At 43.9% G+C, this 21224-nt stretch overlaps 1 long non-coding RNA gene across 1 annotated transcript; it reads left to right on the top strand.

The window, feature by feature from the left end:
* Positions 1-10406: 10406 nt before the first annotated feature.
* LOC135912283 (uncharacterized) lies at positions 10407-19686 on the top strand. The gene is made up of 2 exons (XR_010567595.1): positions 10407-10712; positions 19381-19686. It is a non-coding gene; the product is annotated as an uncharacterized lncRNA (long non-coding RNA).
* Positions 19687-21224: the final 1538 nt, after the last annotated feature.

The raw sequence follows: 21224 nt of genomic DNA, 5'->3' as shown, positions 1-21224 counted from the left end.
ATGCGATGTCTCAATGGTTCTTCTTTTTTTAGTTCTACCCTTGCCGTAATGCTGCTTCTGTACCTCAACAATGAGCACCCGTCGTCAGTGCAGACTTATGTCAAACGAATCTGCACGGTGCAATGTTTGCACATGCCGCTGTTATTTTTCTTCCGAATAATACATGTGGCATCGCCGAATAAGTGCAGTCAAAGTCGCCTCAAGAAGAGTAATTGCGAATTTATTGATGGAAACGTGTACACAAGTCAACAAAGTCACCAAACGCACGGGTTAATAAAAGCTCGTGTTAGCGCCGTACCGCCTATGCAATTCTGCTGCATACGCCGATGAACTTCTGTTCCCGCTGCAGTTTCTGCAATTTTAAATTTCCCAAGGGAGCTACTTGGCAACGTACAAAGCTACAGTCTCACCAACTTTTCAGTACTTTTTTTAATGTTACTAGAGAGAGAGTACACATGATATATTTGAAGGCAGAGCAGTGCCAGTTAAAGTAAATGACGGCTGGCGGGAAGGCCGGGTTTAGTCCTCTGCGGCATAACCATAATAACAAAGAACTTCGTTCAGTACAAAATTCTCATGCAAGAAGGGACTACGTTGTGAAACAAACAAACCACTCGGCGTGTTCAGTCTGCTCAGATAGCATCGAGGTGTGATGACTTCCCAGATGTGACGCGAACTTTTCAGCGAAAAATGGAACAAAAATACCGTATGCAGCGACTATTAGCAATTCTCGCCCTGAACTACCTATAATCTAAACACATTCCCCCCCCCCCCCCAAAAAAAAAACGCAATATCTATGATGCCCTCGGGCGAAAAGAATAAAGCTGTTAAAGAAGCGTTTGTTTCGTATCATTCCTATAAGACACATCATGACTTAGACCCTTTACAAACGAAGTAGGCTGAAAACCTCGCACCTCAAAAAAATCAACAACAGTTATACATGAAACGGCTAGAGATAGTTCAACACGCGCGAAGCGACACATAAAATAGATGCAAGAACATTAAGTGCTTGACAGCTAGTGCGAGGATTTACCGGGCCACATAAAAGCAACAATTTCAGTTCTTGCAAGCTTCAGTACCTTTAACATACAACAAAATGTGCTCGTGTAGTCGTGCTGTCTAACTAGCGCAACGCGTTTAAGAAGCGGCGAGCAATCGAAGCGACAAATGGCATTCGGAACTTTAGCGAAAACCCTTCAAACCGCTTGCTGCACGGCAGACTAACTTCGTCGGTTACCCGTCTAAACATGATCGAGTGGAAAAGACACCGACGCGACAAAGGAGAGGATGAGAACAAGAAATTTCCCTCCGAACGGCGGCGATCCGTTGCTACCGTTGCTCCCGCTGATGAGGCTTTGCGGGGAATGATTAGGACCGTATCGCCAGCACGCTTTTGCCGGTATTTGAGCCCCCCGCCATGGAACAATTCTTCTTCGACATTCCTTGAAGCTTTCGCCACTCCACACATGTGAAGGCTGTTGCTTATTTTGCTCTGAAAACGTGAATAAGACAGAGAAGCACGATCAACGACGCCGCAAACTACGGCGCGCGGCAGGCTCCCTACCCGAGTGTTCTGCGCAAGGCCGCCACCAGTGGCGCGTCCGTCGGCGCGCAGTCATATTGAGAAGCAGTTAAATAGAGAACTAATAGGGGTGTGTGCGGTTACAGAAACGCACCTTAGAGATTCGGAAGAGCCGCCAGTGATTGAAAATGATGTTTCGGAAGTGTGTAACAGAACTAAGTCGGAAAGAAAGGGCGGGCGAGTCGGAATGCTCATCCATCAGGGAGCCAAGTAGAACAGAGTAAATTCACAATGTCAAGAGCACCTTTGCTTATCATGTACAATGAGCGGGAAAAAACCTTGGCTCGGCGTTACGTATTTGTGGACCGGAAATAATTGCACAGAGAAGAACGAAGAGTTAGTGGAATGCGTAAGTGCTGATATTATAAGGGTTTCAGGAATGATGCCAAAATTATCATGGTAGGTAACATGAATGCCCACATACAGGATTTAGATGGCTATACCGATAATAACGGGAAGTCAATGGTAGTCCTTGTGAGCAACATAACCTCGTTATCGTAAATACAGGGCCTAAGTGTGAAGGGCAGATCACGTGGGAAGTGGGAAACCGGCAATCAATCATTTATTACTGTTTGATGACTGAATGGATTCATGATAAGTTGAGAAAAGTGGTCATTGATGAGGAAGGGTATAGCAGCATAGGGATTGACCATAAACGTACCAATTTGAAAATGAAATACGTAGTTAGGAAAGAGAGCAAGGAGTGCAAAATGGCCTGTCCACATTTGAACGCTGAACAAATAACAATTATAGTCACTGTAGTCGAGGAAGAACTTGGCAAATGGCCAAGTAAAGAGTGGGAATATAGTGAGCTTCTAAGTGTAATAACGACAGAAATACGGAAAGAAAAACAACACGTTCATTGGAAAAGAAAAAGGAAACCGAAAAGCTGGTGGAACAGGGAGATATGGGAAGCGATCGCCGAACGACAGAAAGCATGCCGAGAACACGGGCAGGCAAAGAAGGCGCAGTTGCCGCAGGATGAAGTATCTAGTAAATGGGAAATATGCCGGGAGAAAAAAGTGTATGGTTCAATTAATGGTACAAGTGCAGATAAAAGGTGAAAGTGGACGTTGGTTGTGAGAAATACGTGAGAAAAAGAAGGCTGCACTTAGAGTACTTTAGAACCACATAAAATTATTAGGCAGGAAGTCGACAATACAAAAGCATATCCCAGACGAAGATGGAAACAAATTCGAAGAGAAAGCGGCATTATATTACATCCGAAAAAATACCAGCCATATCTTTTCCAGGCAATACCGAGGTTGCATTGGAAGAAAAAAAGAGCATGAAAGAAAACCAGATGAAAAAGGAGCTGGTGCTGACAAATTTCAACTGGAAGAAAGCCGAAGATAAAATTCCTAAGCGCACAGCCACAGAGCTAGACGAAGTTCCCGTTAGGCTGATTAATGATCTAGGGCCAAAAAGTAAGGAAGCTCTGGTGAAAGCAATGGAAAAAACTTTAAAAGATAGGCGAATATCAGACAGCTCCCGACAAAGTAGAAATAATTTAATTTATAAATGTAAGGGGGAGAAAGATAGAATTCACTCGTATAGACCGTTGACCATTACATCGGTAATATACAGGCTAGCAATGCAGGCAATCAAATTAAAGCTTCAAGCATGTGCAGAGAATGATGGCATTTTGGGAATACTCCAGAATGGCTTAAGAATAGGTAGGCGTTTGGATGATAACTTATTTGTTCTTACTCAGTGTATTGAAATATCAAGAAAAGACTTCGAGGTCCCTCCCCAGTCTTTGACTATGGGAGCTCCTGGAGTTACTTTTTCCGTACACAATTTCAATCACATCAATAAATTCAAACTCAAACTGAGTAAGCAGACTGTTATATGTGGCCTTTTTAGACATTACAGGAGCCTATGGCAACGTAGACCACAACATTTTGTGGGTATTGTGGAAGGGGAAGGCTTAGGTGACGGGCGCTAGAAGGAAGTAATATCGGGTTTAATCTCTCATACAAACAGGCGGGTACAGTAGTAGAGCAGCAGCTGCCAGGTTTATACTATGCGGACGACATTGTTTTGCTAGCTAACAAGCAAAGTGATTTGTAACGTCTGGCTAATATCTGTGTGCAGAAAGGCGGTAATTTAGGTTTGAAATTTAGTGCTAGAAAATCAGGTGTTATGGCCTTCAATGAAAACAGTGAACAGACAGTGGCAATACAGGGCCAGGAAATACCTCAGGTAACAGAATTTAAATACCCTCGTATATGGATAAACGAAGGCAATAGATATATGGAAACACAGGAAAAAACAATAACAGTGAAGGGGAAGAGAAGTGGCAGCCATAATGGAGCACAGGACGCCATGGAAATACAATAGGTACGAGGTGCTCCGAGGTATGTGGAAATGTGTAATGGTTCCACGGCTTAATTTTGGAAATGCGGTTGCTTGCTTGAAATCAGGGGTACAATAAGGACTCGATGGGAACCAAAGGTCAGCGGGACGCCTCGCATTGGGCACTCACGAGAAGACTACAAATGAAGCTGTGCATAGTGATATGGGCTGGAGAAGTTTTGAAGTGAGGGAAGCTCGCAGTAAAATTGAGTATGAAGAACGACTGAGGAATATGGAAGAAAGTAAATGGGCTGGGAGAGTGTTGAGGTATCTGTACTGGAAAATCATTGACTCACAGTAGAGGAAAAGAACTAGTAAGCTTACCAGCAAGTATGCGGCCAGTAGGGTGGGTAACCCAGCAACAAAAAACAGGTTGAAATAATCTAATGGGTGGCGGCAATGGAAAAAAAACTGCATGAGTAACTACTTAAGAGGAAAAACGAAATCAGGAAGAAAATAATTTATGATAACTCAAAGGGAAGCTCATTACTTTTCGAAGAGAGATCGGGATGCCTTAGAAAACGCACCTATAAAGCGAGATATAAGAAGGAAGAAGAAGCATGTGCTTGCTGCGGTAAAGCTAGGGAAACTATGGCGCATGTTTTAATAGAATGTGGAGACGTCTACCCTGCGGTAAATTTAAACACCACTGGCCTCCTTGAAGCCCTTGGATTCGGCGAGAGCAGGGGAAAAGTAAACGTGTCCGCAATAGGGATTAGTAAGAGGCGATTGAAAAATTGGTGGAAGTACGGAAACGACAAAAAGCGGTAACATACAAAAGCAAAGTTCGCAATAGGGGGTCAGAAAATGTGCTTGTGAGAGTTCATAGTGGTTTCTTTTTCTTTCTTTTCCTTTTTTAACTTGGGTAGGACATTAGGCAGTATAATAGCAAGAGCTTGGTGGCACAGCCCACCACCCCGTTAAAAGGGGACGCTCATAAGATCCATCCATCCATCGATCCCCTACGCGAATAGGTTGCCTCAAATCGAATTATTCCTATTGAATCGCTGAAAGTTCCCTTGGTTCAGGAACTGGTCCGTCTGCGCAGCAACCGCGGTTCTCTTGCACCAGAATTAGTGTTTATTTGCGTCCGCTTGTCTACTATCCTGGCACTGAAAGGTGCCGTTATTCCTTACATTCGACAAGGAACGAATGTTCGACAATATCTAACAGTTAATCCTCGAATTTAAACGAGTCTAACAGTAATATGGAATATGAAATATCAAAATCGAATAGGAAATTCATATTTTAGGTGTGTCATTGCGTAGCATTGAAATGAAACTTTTCGAGAATGCTTTGCCTAATGTACATTAAACAGGCGCGTTTTAGAGCTGCCTTTCGTTTTCTTTCTTTTTTGGCGTTTCTGTGGCTGTTGGCCCCTTCGCCCCCCTTTTCTGCTTTGTTGGTGTGGCCCGGAAATCCTATCGCTTCGACGCTATCAGCTCGATTGTTCAAAGTACCTGCTGCGCCATTACAGAAGGTATATGGGACGCGTCCTACCCGGACCTTCTGAGAGGGTGAAGCACGTTACAAGAACGAGTAGTTGGGCAGCATGCCGTGACACATTCACCGGTGCGCGATCAAGCTACGGATGCGCACTCCACGTGACCGGAAAGCTTAGCAGCATTCGCGCTTCGCGCATTGCTTGGAACATCGTGTATGATGTATAAATACTGACCACCTGTAAAAACATGGCGGCGGCCTTCAGAGCAAAGAGCATCCCCATGCACCTGACAAACCGAGTCAACGTCGCTTTAATTAGCGATTTCAGTGCCTGCTTAGCTTCTGAAATTCTTTTACTCATTCCCAAAGATACTGTAAACATCTGTTCTTCAGTCCTTCGTCCTCAATAATCGGTAGCACTGCTTATCGCGTTGCGTCCTGTTTCTTGTGGAAAAAGGTAAAATCAAATAAAAGTTTATTACTTCAAATCGGGAATATTTCGCATCTACAGCGAAGGGTCCCGTGTATCTCTGTCTTTGCTCGAGACTCTTGGCGAAAATAACAAAATATGTGCGGAACAAAACAGACAGAACTACGATATAAAGTTGCGAAAATTAGCAAGGCAATGGAACTTAAGATATGGACGAAATCTGCACGAGATAAATTATCACTCTTCTATGTTTAGCTTAATCCGCGTCGTTTAGATACGTGCTAGACAGGACGCCGAAGCTTGAACATAATTGTGCTCCACAGCCTTTTTGGGCCGCTCGGAAGTTATTGAAATCGAATACACTTATTCGAGTCAAGGTATTCGATTCGGAAATCTGAAGTTCCATTTCTTCTTCATCGTGTTTATGGTTGTTGCACGTCCAAGAATGAAGCGCCCTACCACACGATTATGTAATACCCGCAATCACCTTGAGATTTGTACGGCTGAGTACAAAGGCTACTACGATTGCTGAAGCATCGCAGCAAAGGAAACAGCATCACACACGTATATGATCCCTCCGGCTAAGTGTTGTGAGAGTCTAAGGAACAACAATGATCCTTCGCTTACTATACATCCGCCAATTTTAAGGCACTTCCCAGAAGCACCGGTGTATTCCGGGAAACAAGCAGGGCGAATGAGTTTTTTTTAATAATAATAGACAGGATACAGTACAAGGTAATATTACACAGGAGGAGGTCCCGAGGTCAAAGACTGTAATGAGACCTCCTGTACAGCGTATAAGTAAAATATAAACAACAGTTGCAAAATATAGTGTAAAATATTTTTAAAAAACAGCGAACGTAGTATTGGTTTAGGTTTGGCAGTACTAATACAAATCATCTGCACACATGCTAGTAAAAAAGTATAATAATTATTATTACATTCGACTAACTACAGAACTATTATGAAAGTAAATGGATAATGAGACATAGCCAAACGAACTTTTATTTGTGTAGCGTAGCCAAATGTACATTTGGAAGGGAGAACAGGATGCCATTGTATTATCTATCCTCTCCATGTCATGTTGACTTTTACGTCTAAAGGCACACAAATTTGATATTCCAAGCGCATACTTCGAATGTGCCTATTGAATTAGATTTCTTGTTTAAGTTGCGAATATTCAAAGTTTCGAGTACGAATCGAATAGTCTAATATTCGATGCGCATTTGATTACCAGCCCACAAAATTGAGAAATTCTCACAATTTTTTTTAATGTTGGCGCTTTTCTTCTTTACTCGATATACATTTTTGACAACAGTCATATATTTATGAAGGTGATTAACAAGTATTTGCACGTTATTTCTTATTTTGCCCGTTAAGGGCTTCATTGAGGGAAGATTTCACAAATTGTTATCGCATATGTGCGCCAACAGAGAAAAAATAAGCTTTTGAGAAAATAGAGCGCTTTCTAAGAGTTCGTGGTCATTACATTTAACCTATATCACAACGGCGTCGCTGCTAGGGGGTGAGCTCCCCCAGCGATGTCCAATTGCTCATGTTTCGCGCCAGCCGACCTCTTCATATGCCCGCAAATCCTCAAGTAATTTTCCTGGAACTTTTTTTGTTATTCTGTAGGCTGCAGTGGTCTGCTCTGCGTGGCCTGCTCAACTCCATTCCTTTACCGTCGTCTCAACCAGTTCGCTCTGTACGCCATACGCCCTGCTTCTGTCTCATTTATTTATTTATTTATTTATTTATTTATTTATTTATTTATTTATTTATTTATTTATTTATTTATTTATTTATTTATTTATTTATTTATTTATTTACACATACTGCAGCCCCTGCAGGGGCTGCAGTATGTGTAAATGGAGTGGATAATAGGAGTGGAGCAGGAGTGGATAATACAATACATGAAAGAAATACAATAGGCAACAAAGAAAGTTTAGGCGCAGTGTTGAGGGAGTACAGACAAGAATCATTACGCCTATAATTTTTTTCGTTCTACAGTCTGATTTCGGGGCCGTCGTGACTGTCGTCGTCGACGTTGTTCTTGGTTCAAAACATGGCTCATGCTTATGGGCCACACTGGAGGCTATGAAAAGCAGATTGAAAAAAAAAATGAAAGAATAAAAAGAACTCAAAAAGGGAATATTGCGCAACATACGGACAGCAGAATTTAGATACAGCATACATTAAAAATATATATGTGTACATCATGCTTGGTACTTTTAGGAGCGTAACTTCCCAGCTGCTTTATTAAACTTTTGCCAAGAGAGAGAGAGAAAGGCAAAGGAAAGACAGGGAGGTTAACCAGAGATTATCTCCGGTTGGCTACCCTGTACTGGGGGAGGGGAAAGGGGATGCAACAGGGGAGAAAGAAAGAAGGATAAAGAAGAAAGGAAAAAAAACCTAAGCACACACACGCACGTACACACGAACTATTTCTGTGGGCAATGTCACGCAGCCCGCAAAGGCATTCCTAAAACTTTTGCCAAGCTGCTATATTTGACCTATGGTTAGTACCCAACTGACAATAGGTTTGAAGTCGGTAAACTTAAGCCTTAATCGCTAGTTGGAAGTACGCAAGTATGCATAAAATTAGAATATAAAAGCTTCATTATAGTCTTCTTAAGCAGATTTAAAGTTTTCTCGCTAACCCCTCTAAGTTCGTTTAGGCTAACAACGCAAATTCAGAATTAAGCGAAGTGCAATGTGCCGTAACACGAGTCTCGGTACTGGTCCGCCTCCTTTTTTTTTCCTCATTCTATAATTAATAGTTTGCCATCTCGAGTTTCTTCGTGTATTCATTTGACATGGACTTTAACTCTTCTTAGAAACAAAATGCCCTAACACAACATCCTTCAGTCACGCATTAGCGCTGTCTCAGAATGGTGAGGCGTTTAAAATCAAAGTAACAAGTCTAAATTTGTGCGTCTGTCTAAATCAGGTGATAATTTACATGCCTGTAACTTCAATAACATCTTAATAGACAGTGTGCAGTCTTATAAACACCTTGGCGCTGACATAGGTAATAATTCAACATAAAATAACCACATAACCTACATTGTTAACAACGCTGATTGTTCGGATACCTTCGCCATAGCTTTGCCAGGTCACCTTCTGTCGTTAAATTGATGCTGCACAAAACACTCGTTCATACAAAAGTAGAACATACAGTCTAATATCCATGTCACGCTGATTTAGTATAATCTCGCGAACTGTTCGGAAATATATCGGTCCGTTCCATAATCTAAATGTAATCATCTCTATCTCTATAACCATCTCTATAATCAACTCTATATAATCATCTTTTTCTAACTATAATGATCTCAAACATAATGTAAATATAACCGAACCGCGGGGGTCAAATACATAAAAAGGTGTCTTGAACTGCATTGTATTGCTTGTAGACGTAACATCATTGAACTAATCGTCTTTCACAAAGTTTTGCATCGTTCTTACCTGCACAATCAAGTAGTCTTTCTGCCCAATAAACTTCACACCACTTGAAAAATATATATATATATATACATATATATATATATATATATATATATATATATATTTATATATATATATATATATATATATATATATATATATATATATATATATATATATATATATATATATATATATATATATATATATATATATGTATATATATATATACACACACACACATATACGTACACTTACCGTGGACATCCATACTCCATCTCAGAAGTTGTCGGCGGCACTATGGAAGCTGCAAGGCTCGTAGCCAATGGGAAGGCCGAATTCCACGTGTTTCTCCGCGCCGCGTCGTCTGCTCACCGCCAGAGTAATTGGCGCTACACGACGTGCACGCGCAAAGGTCACAACACGTCACGCGTCACGTACGTGTCGCGTACGTATTGCGTTCCTTTGCAGGCAAAGATAAAGCTGTTTAATCGCTCGAACGATCAGACAGTTACACCCGGAACTACGCAAGCGTATTACCTATGTACGCCTCGTGCCATCGGTTGTGCTGCAAACGAGATGGAGCATAAAGATTGGGCGTGTTTTCCTGAACTTATGGTAACCATTCAATACTATAACAATATAATGACCGCATATTTGACGTCAAGTGCAGCTCTCATTATCACGCTTCTACTTTGTCCGTTGTCTTTAGTTTCAGCTAACATTTAAAAAATCGAAACAATTTTGTGACCTCCCCTTAACCCTGAATTCGCTTTTGTACTCTATAACTCTCGACTCCCCTCTGTCTTTTGATCCTGATTGGCATGTCTTGACCTGACCATAAATAAATAAATCTACGGCTTGTAAGAAAGCATTTAAGCCCAGAAACGAAGTGCTTACAAAACTTCTGTCACAGAAAAGCCTTCCTTCGTTGACAGGCACGCGCAAGCCAGGAATGACAATTAGCCTCGTGGCACGCCGGTCGCCGCCGGCGCTTGCGTAAGCGGATCTCTGAGACCGTGGGCCCTAATTTGGGCTCCCAGTGTAGCAAGTTCAAAAACGCATCAGCGCCGGCGTGCGCGGTTCGCCAGAGCGGCTCTTCGGTGCCGTTTCGTAAGCGCTCTCCCTCAGCCGGATGTACTTGCGCGACCCCCAAGCCCTCTTTCTCTGAACGTGTGTCACTTAGAGAAACAAGTTATAGGAACAACCGCTTCGCTTTTCTTTTTGCTAATTGTTTGTTGCGAGCGCCTACAACCGCATGCCCGTAGGCGCGCGGAGACCTTTACTCTCCTACGTTGGTGTCTGCACGGGCAATAAAAAGAAAAAAAACGAATGCTGAATGACGCGCGTAACTCCTGTCGGCAGACAAGCATCGGCCACACCGAGCGACAGCCACGTCCAACCATCGGCACCGGGCGCCTTGCGGGCCGACCGCTCTTGGAACGCAGTAAATCCGTAAGTGACGATACCGCATCCTTCTTTCTCCAATGATTAAGCAGGAAAGATGCTCAAAGTTTGTAAAGGCACAAAAGAAGTCGGAAACAACCAGAAACTGTATCAAATAAGTGAACAGGAAGCACGCCGGCTAGCAATACCTTACTGCCTTCGACACAATTTACAGGTAGCTGAGTAAGAAACAAAACGCTGTATAATCATCTAAAACACTGGGCGCGTGTTTTGTTATATTTTTTTTTTCATCTGCCATTATTTTTGCCTTTAATCGTTGGCTCGCCCAAAGCGGGGCCCCTGCTGTCGCCAGGGTAGGCTGCTCGGCTGATAAGAAATCAGCAGAATCGGAGGAAATTTCCTTATGAAATCGCAGCTTTGGATCTTACACCATTGCATCAACAATTATTTATCTAATCAGATAACTGGCGAACTGAGAATTAATTCCGATAGCGCTATCAACACCACCTATACAACAATTCATTTGCAAATTTTTACGCATACTCAAATAGCGGTGGCATAAGAGGCGACCTGGGCGGCTTATAGCCATTGTGGAAACAAATTTTCTAACGTTTCTTTTCAGTTTACATTCTTTCCTACCTTCCTCGTTGGTTCCTATACTACACCGCGTAGTTGTTATCGCTGGAATCGGCCACTGGCGTGGCGCATGATAAGATAAATAAATAAAATGGGCTATTACAATATACCGCCCCTGCCATACAGCAAGTCACGCTTGATAGTCGAAATGTCGGCACTGCTATGTGACCTGTCTGCACTAGGCGTTCACGGCTGTGTAAATGGTTAAATGCACGGCTAAACCATTAAAACTAAGTGCTCCCGTTTGGCGATAAGGATCACGTTCCGACAAAATGAATCGCCTTTGGCTTTCACGCAGTATTAGGTATGTACGTCGGGTTAAAACACTGCGACGGCGGCTTTTATCTGCCGTCAGGATGTCTTGACCTGGCCAATGCCTACTAGTGTTACCGCGCCCTGGACGCATGGCTTTCCATAATTTCCTGTCCTGTTCCCTAAGTCAGCTCGTGGGATCAATTTGCTGATTTTCTAAATAAAGATTACACTCATTCATACACGCACGAATGTCGATGGACTCCGCTACACTTTGCAGTCCTACAGTGATGTCGTGGACATCTCAGCAAAGGCCACCACCACATAATTAAGTTCCAGTAGCATAAACAGAACACAGAATCCATCAGGTCAGGGCCTCTCGCTTTCCACTGCAGACAATAGGGATGCGATCCAAAGCTAGAGGGAGCAACCTTTGTTAGCGGCAGACCAGAGAAAAATGGGCGGTAAATTTTAGACACTGATGAGGCTTCAAGGCTCCAAGACAGGTGTACACCGGTATCCCGTCATATACTTAATATTTCGTGTAAGAAATGGCAATTTTTTACAGATCAGTGCGCTGGCTGCACTTGTGATAGTCGATGAGAGTCAAGAGAGATGCTTGTATCTTTCCTTCTTGCGTCACTGCTTATTTTGTATGTTATTTATGTTCCGGAATGCTTGGTCTATATGCCTTGTCGTCTATTGAGTCGTAAAATTAAATCTTATAACAGCGCTCGCAACGTACACTTTTTCTTCATTGTGTTTTCATTCTCTTTTCACGCTGCCGACGAAGTAAGGTGCACACTTTTCTCGGACAAGGTTTTTGAGCTGGCCAATTGGTTTGCACTAATTATGGCGAAGCAGTGCAGACGACCTCAGAGTCTATATAAGGAAGAGGACACAGAGGGCACTACGCTCTCTATAAGTGACTCGGGCTGCCGGAACGAAAAGCTGGTGAAGAACAGACAATAAGCAGGTCATACTTGATGCCAAAGACAAAAAAAACACATGAGTTGAAAGAGTCACTTGTACGCGCCATGGTTGCACAGTGGCTATGGTGTTAGGCTGCTGAGCACGAGGTCACGGGATCGAACGCCGGCCACGGCGGCCGCATTTCGATGGGGGCGAAATGCGAAAACAGCCGTGTACTTAGGTTTAGGTGAACGTTAAAGAACCCCAGGTGGTCGCAATTTTCGGAGTCCTCCACTACGGCGTGCCTCATAATCAGGAAGTGGTTTTGGCACGTGAAACCCCATAATTTATTCTTTAATTTTAAAGAGTGACTTGAGTAGCATAGCAGCAATACGTCGAGTAATTTTGAAGTGTTTGAGATGGCAACGAGGAGTCTGCGGTGCAATGTATGGGGTGACTGAAAGGCAGCGGCATGGTCTTTCAAGGGGCACTGCCCCAGTCGCTCAACGTAGGCGTCGTTACGGCGGCATCCAGAAATGGCGATACCCTGGGTTGAGGCGCCGAAAAAGGCACATTGACTTCGGAATGTGTTGGTGAAGGTGTTTCAAAAAATATATGTTAAAAAAAGGAAAAGAGAGGGGGGGACCGAAACTGGAATAACAAATAGGAGGGTGACGTGCGCATAAGCGGGCGGGGCAAGTGTACATGGGAGAAGGAGGTGGTACAGCTGATGTAAAGGTAAAAACCTGAAAGAGTATATTAAATTGTGTAGTAAGGAGGAAGGAAATTCGAAATGGAAGAGTAGGTGAGGTTAAGAATTAAGGTTAGCTGGTGGCATAATGTGTTTTGTGTCTTGGTTGATGACATGAGAATTTCAGATTTAGGTTACCGCTTTTAAATACTCTCAGTTGCCACGTGCCAAATTAATTCCCGTCGAGTGTAGGCAATTAAACTTGTGTATAAGGTATGATTCCATATATTACCTTTCGCGAGGTGAACGGAAATTGGTTTGTAGTATATAGAGCCTTGCTTTGTCAAATATATGAGCATGTTCATTAGAGTGGATGGCTACTGCTTTAGGTAAATTGTGTTTTGTGTCCGCGCGGTGACCGTTGAGTCTTGTATGAATTTGTTGTCCAGTCTCACCTATGTATTGTTTGCTGCAAGCGGCACATTCTAGACAGTAGACTACGTTGCTTGATGTGCAGGTGAAAGCCAAAGTTACCTTGTGTGCGTAATTCGACGCTGTACTTTTCTCTCCCTTTTCTCTCCCCTGTCTCTCCCTTTATAACCAGCCGCCAGCGACAACAACCACACGTGACGTCACTGCACTAACCCTTTAAAACTAACATGCCGAGAATGACGGGGCCGCCTTTGACGACGATAGGTCCCCCTATCGAAACGTTGGCCAGCCTTTCTGAGGCACCTTGTCCCTGTTTACAAACTTTATAGGACAGTGGCATGTATCAGGGCATCCTCAGTAATTTGCTACCCTACTTATTTCTACGAGCTACTCTTAGTTTCATTACCCAGTGCGTAGGTGAGGTGGTCATGACGTCACTGGCTTGCTCCATTGCTGCGATAACTGCGGCTGTCACGTGCGAGTGCAGCAAGAAAGCGCACAGCGCTTTTAAGAATGACTTTATTTCGGTTTATAGGATGCAAACCTACATGGAAAACCAAAATGCCTCACTATATAAGGTCATCCTTTCCCTTAAGAAAAAATAAATAAATGAAAAATATACATATTTCTTTCCACGCTTGGGCGGCCACGGGGCATAACGTCAGTATGAATTTAAATATAAGCGTGCAGGCCCACTTTATACAGACACATCTCGCAGCAATGACTCCTGCTGCAACTTCAAAATTGCAGCTCAGTACAGTGCAGTATACGAAAAGGATACAAAGCTAATAAATCTACCATATGTTAAAATTAAAGGAAGTACGTGAAAGTGAAACGTGAACATATCAAGAAAGAAGAAAGACATATACAATCCAGGTTAGAAAATAAGCCTCTTCAACGCAAAGTCATGAACAAACTTCTTAAAACGATGTGGAGTGGAGTTTTTATGTGCGAGTTCAAGAATTTCAGTATGAGAGCTTCACAACACCGGTACTTAAAATGTTAACTTTTGAATACCACAATTTGTCCGTGGTCTGTCAGGTTGATAATATGTATGTAGACAGTTTCAGGCATTGTGCACGGCATATAATTATGTTCACACTGTTTTGTTTCATTCACACCGTTTTTAATGAGCAATGCCACCGTGCTTCGCCTTACTGCTGCACGGTGTCAGCAAATTTTGCTTTGCGTCACGACGTCAAATTAACATCGATGATTCCAGATCTGCATTTACACACCAAATCTAGTATCACGCTAAAATATCTTAAGTGCGTTTTCCAGCCTTCATACTTGCCAAATATAATCACTTCGCGTGTGAGATACCTGCGGTAGAGTTTCGGCAACTTATTACTGCAGTACAGTACTAAGTACTGCAGTACTTCTTAATACTTCAGTGCCTCTTCAGCTAGATGATACCTAGATGTGCGAAAACCTGTCCTCACCAGTCTGCAGTTTCGCTGCATACACGTGTTCGCACCGTAGATCTGGCACGTAGCAGCAGGGACCGATTTTGCTTTTTGCAGTGCAAAAAAAAAGGGGGGGGGGGGGGCACACGAGATAAGCAAACGACATATAAGCGCAGAGGGAGAAGGGCTCACTGACAACTGATAACTTCATCTTGACTACAATATAAATTCAAACAGCCAACCTGCCGACTTAATTCAAAGTATGTTGCGTACACGTATACCAAGCATTGAAAAAAAAGAGACAATGGAAGTAATTTCATTACCAGTGACACACGATACACTTGTGTACACACGATACACTTGTGGATTTGCATTGAGCGCACGAGTCATAGTTGTTTGAATGAAAGGTCGCGAGAACTTAACAACTGGAAGATGTGCATCCTGATCACCCAATGCAAGTCGTGTGGCAACAAAGCTTTCTTTGATCGCATTCGCGTGCTAGCAAAAGCTGTATAGAAGCCCTCACATGCTCTAATATGGGCTTGCGGGGCACCCCAGCACCATGTATACGACTCGCGGGGCCAGATAATTACTCCAAGAAAATGACGCTGTTTCCGGAAAGTTACAAAAAATGTCATGCGCGAGTTGTCGAGAAAAGGAAACGTATTTTGTTCTGGGCTCGTTACCAGAAGCCGTTATCTGGCGTTAATGATTACGGCGAAGCTGTTCATGCCCATCGAATACACAAATAATTCTTTACAACTAACGGTATGAAAAGTAAAACTGGCATCCACCCGAATTGTAGCACGAAGCTCCGAAGGAAATCCATGCGGATTTCCCAGAAAGAAAGCCTCGCAGTTCTAAAGGTGTTCAGGTACCTCGGACTCCTCTTCCCTCATAATATGTCTTGCAACAAGCATACCTACCTCTCGCGCACATTAAGAAACATGCAATAAATGAACTACAAGAGCTTGGCTACCTCCAACAAACCCTTCGTGCGGTTCCTATAAAACCAAAGCAGTAAACATACAAAATGATAATCCACCCAATCTTCCACTATGAGTCTAATGCTCGGAATCTTATTCAAAAATGATATGAAATAAATTAAGTTTACACATCTGAAGAAAAGCCGAAACGATGACCAAGTTAAAGAAAATTTGATAATGCATCATGCCGGCCAACCCATAAAAAGAGATTACTAAAAAAAATGAAGGACTGTAGGCCCGTTGTCCCACTTTCAATAATGTATAAAATATTCACCAACATAATTTTCTATAGAATCAGAGCAACAGTGGACTCAGAAAAGGAGCTACCTTTGTGATGTGTTATGGCGACTCGGAGAGAAGCGTCGTCAATTCAGTCCTCTGACGAGCATGACATGGCTCGCTGCCACTGAATCCCGCCACGCACAAGGACTCTGCAGACAAGCTGCTAGCGGTGCGATTCGTTGCAGCCCAGCCTGATCAAGCTCGTGAGCGGTCTGAACCAGCGATCCGCCCTGTCGTGTAAATACAGCTGTACGGTACGGATGACGAGAACTCTCAAGTGCGTAACACACGCGTCAGGCCGCAAAATGTCTCCTGCGCTGGCTACTGAATGCGCAGCGGCGCTACTGTTACGAACAAGGCTTCCGCGGATAGCTGCCCCGCCCAGCCACTGGCTTCGGCGACGGTTCTAGTCGCTCGCGCAGTGGCTTCTGATTCACAAGTTCTGGAATAGGCTGCGAGCGCTTCACAAGAGCATGTACAATGTTTGAAGCATGCATTTATTGAACGCTGGCACGACATAATTTTCCGCACAGTTTAGGTCGCAATCTTCTACTTTGGCCACGTGTCCAAGTGACCGTAGACAATCAGTCGGGCGATCAATAACCTTCAGAGTACAACCAACCTCTCTACTGGATTTCACAGATTACGAAAACGCGTCTGATTCAGTAGGGATACTAGGAGTCATTGAGTCAATGCACAGTCAAGGACTACGTGAAAAAATACGTACGTGAATATCCTAGCCAATATCCACAGCTAGTTTCATTTTGCACAAGAAAAGCGAAGAAAAGCGAAAAAATATCGATCAGGCAAGCGGTCAGGCAAGCGTACGCAATATTTCCAGTGCTATTTACTGCCTGCTTAGAAGTAGTATTCCAGCTATTAGACTTGAAAGGCTTAGGAGTGAGAATCAGCGGCGAATATATCTGCAACCTACAATTTGCAGATGACATTGTTCTGTTCAGCAGAACTGGGGTTGCAACAAATTATTGAAGCCCTTAACCTAGAAAGTGTGAGAGTAGGGTTAAAGATTAACATGCAGGAGTTAAAGGTATGATGTTCAATTGGCTGGCAAGGAAACAAGAATTCAGGATCGCCGTCAGCCTGTAGAGTCTGGTCTATGCAGGAGTACATTTATATAAGTCAATTACTCGAGGCAACTCTGATCATAGGAAATTAATTTACAGAAGAAAAAAATTAATAATCGATTAGAGTGCATACGGCAAGTATTATCAACTCCTTATTGGGAGCCTGTCACTGTCGTCGCAAAGTGTGCGATCATTGTATTCTACCACGCCTAACATATGGGGCAGAAACATGGAGGCAAACAAACAAGGTCGAGAAGTTAACAACCGCGCGAAGAGCGGCGGAACGAAAAATGCTAGGCGTAACGTTAGGAGACGGGAAGACAGCTGTCTCGATTAGAGGACTAACGAGAGTAGCCGACATTCTAGTTGACATTAAATCAAATGCAGTTGGACAAGGGCGTGCAACCGGTGGTGTATTAGAGTTATAGAATGGGTGCCAATTGATGCGTAGAGTAGTCAGGGACAGCAGGAAGACAGGTCGCGTAATAAAATTAGTAAATTTGTAAAGATAACACTGGTGTCAGCTGCACAGGACACGCATATAATTGGAGATCGTTGCGAGAGGCCTTCGTCCCGCAGTAGACATAAATATTGTCACGTTGTCGTCACCGCGCGGAGTAACACACTGTCAAAAGCGTGACTGAAAACGTTAAGTGTAGCCGCTTTGGTAGCGTAGTGGGTATGGTGCCGCGATACTAAGCGCGAAGGCGCGGGATCGAATCCCGGCTGCGGCGGCCACATTTTGATGAGGGTGAAACGCGAAAAAACGGCCGCGTACCTTGCATTGGGTGCACAGAAGATATCGCTGCTGAAGGCAACGAAGGGACTACTTCGGTTTTTGAAAGAGACGGACTTTGACAAGCGGCTGTGACAGTGATGTCACGTACCACGCAAGAGTGACGGACTGTAACTCACGGTGTGTGTGCTGTGCTACGTGCTCTCTCTCTCTCTCTTTCCTCCCCATCTTTCTACCCCCTACCCGTTCCGTGCGTAGGGTAGCAAACCGGTAGACCTAAACTGGTTAAGCTCCCTGTCTTTCCTTCTCCAGTTTTTTCCTTTTCCTTGCCTCTCACATAAATACATAATCACTAAACCTCTTCGTTCCCGTAGCTGTCGCAGCTTAAACCTTTGACTAGAACCGACATGCCTAACAGCGTACCTGCCCTCACAATCTTTTTCGTAAAGTTCAGATATTAGAGATCCTTTTACGATTTCACGAATGTTGCATCAAGTTGTAAGAAAAATAAATTATGTGCGAAAAAGTTCTCTCATCGGTTTTGTGACTTGCCTTTTGAAGTCTTCTCATGGTGAAGTGATTCCAGAGGGGTACGTTATTTGAGAATGTTTATACAGACAATTTCCTGAAGAAGCCGAAATTAATGACTACAAATGCGCTGAAGAAGTCACTGTTACTTGTTTTGTTGCTTGTCAGTCTCACGTGTTCCAAGTTTGCTGCATCTACAGGTTCGAAAGGTCTAAAGGGTCGTCAGTAATGTATATATCAGTTGTCAAAGCTAATGTTACCGAAGCTGTTCAACAACAAAAAAAAGCACAAAACGCGGTGCATGATACACTTATAAGACCTACGGTGCTACGTTACCGGAGACGTTGGGTATGCATCCCTCAAAAGCAGTACGTAAGTTTTTAAAGACGTATGCAGGTAAAGTTTAAAGTAAGCTTTAAAAAAGAAGGAAACTTCATGCAACCCCTCCTCTCCCCCTTTTTTTTTTTTTTGTGTGTGTGTGTGTGTGTGTGTGTGTGTGTGTGTGTGTGTGTGTGTGTGTGTGTGTGTGTGTGTGTGTGTGTGTGTGTGTGTGATTTTCCGAATTTAAAGTTGACCAAGTTGGCAGTAAAATAAAGAGTTTCTTTCTTAATTTTGCTGCAGAATGTAAGGGTGTTCTACCTGAGGTGCTCGCTCATTGCCCTTAACTCATTTTTGTTACTCCATTTCATCCCTTTCTCCTGAAATAGCCCCTGCGGGGATGCAGGATAAATAATAAGTCACTCAATGAATAAATAAACCTTTACTTGCAGCTATCCTATCCATCGCCAGAATGGTTGGCAAGGCCACCTTGGCAGGCGTCACAGTCCTTGCTATCGTGATGCTGGTGGCAACCGTGGCCCAGGCCTGCGACCCTTCGGAGTGCTACTCTCGGTGCATTGGCGACGGCGGACGCTGGGGACGGTGTATCGGGCGCGTCTGCCAGTGCAGGCAACACGGCAAACGCAGCGTCGACAGTCACCTGGGCACGTGGCCAAAGTACAGGATTGCGTCATGAAGTGTGCGGACACTTATGTGGTGTTGCCAGCGTTCAATAAATACGTGTTTCAATCATTGTACATGCTCTTGTGAAGTGCTCGCAGCCTTTTCCAGAACTTTTGAATCAGAAGCCACTGCGCGAGTGACTAGAACCCTCGCCGAAGCCAGTGGTTGGGCCTCTAAGGGCCAGCTACGCGGAAGCTTTGTCCGTAAGAGCAGCGCCACTGCGCATTCAGTAGCCGCTGGAGGAAGCGTTTCGCGGCATGACGCGGACGTTATGCATCTGGGACTACTCGTCATTCATTCCGTAAAGCTGGATTCACACGACAGGGCGGTTGTTCGCTGATCCAGACCGCTGACGAGCATGATCAGGCTGGGCGGCAACGAATCGCGCCGCTCGCAGCTCGTTCGCAGAGTCCTTGTGCGTGGCGGGATTCAGTGGCACTGATACGTGTCACGCTTGTCAGAGGACTGAATCAACGACCCGTCTAGCCAAGTCGCCCTGTAAACCCAAATAACGGTTTGAAAGAAAGCCGGTCAGTGACACTGACTGTCCCGGTTTTCATTTTAAGCAAGAAATGCTTCTGCTCCTGTGGTCGGCGACCTTCAAGTGACCTTGAGCCAAAAGCCAGAGCCGTTATCCGGGCACTAAAACGAGAACATCCGGGTTAGTTGACAAGAAAATTTATTCACCCGTAGGCAGGCGTAATATAACGTATAGCACATGTAATACGTCATACTTTATATAAACAAAACAGGTTAGCAAATGAAACAGTAAATGATGTCTGCTTGACACTGGCTTTGCAACAAAAAAAAAGAACACCATTACGACGTCCATGCAAAAACATTATTTTCAGCTTCGAATTCATCAATAACACCCGGGGCACATACAAATACAAAGTCTCTACTCAGACAAACAGAATTTGAGCATCATTTTGGCTGTAGGAAGAGCTATGCCTCGGGAGACGGTTAGGCACCGCATGGACCACAGGCGAAGAAACTCGGTACTCGGCTTCAAAATGACCCCATTCTGCAATCCGTAGTTTGCGCATTCTGGGGTACATTACCCTATTTGACTGTCCAGATCGTTCTGAAGTTTTGCGGAAGCACCACAAAACATAGCTAGTGCTGTAGCAGACGAGACTTACAAACCGATCTCGGCGCTGTGGTGGTCGCACGATGGATATTCCAAATATTCTTGCAACTAGCTTCCAGAAGGTGAGTGCTACAACCCACTCCTTTACTACATACGCATTGGTCTGTTTGTGCGCGATGTATACATTTATCATTCGCTACCATATGCCAGCGTTCAAGCCTGTCTCGTGTAGTTAGAATGCCCCTCTGATATTGCCAATGAAAATCCTTCATTTAAGAGGGCATATCAGGTGAAAACACGGCTGCCCATGTTTGTGTGCCAGCTGTCCCTGGTTGTACAGCTGTCTTACACATTTCACAGAGTCTTGAAACTAGTGTCGCACGCCACTTTGTATTCCTTAGTCGTGCAAGCTGGCTTTGCAAGCGCGCAGCCGCCGCATACTACGGTGCTGGCGTTACCGCTGTCGGAAACAAGTTGCCTGTATTTCGCGGCGTAAGCTTTCGATGGTAATGGCCCAGCCAA

This window comes from Dermacentor albipictus, chromosome 1 (assembly GCF_038994185.2).
Source record: "Dermacentor albipictus isolate Rhodes 1998 colony chromosome 1, USDA_Dalb.pri_finalv2, whole genome shotgun sequence".
In the NCBI taxonomy this organism is placed as follows: Eukaryota; Metazoa; Arthropoda; class Arachnida; order Ixodida; family Ixodidae; genus Dermacentor; species Dermacentor albipictus.
This window is presented reverse-complemented; position numbering and strand designations above follow the sequence as displayed.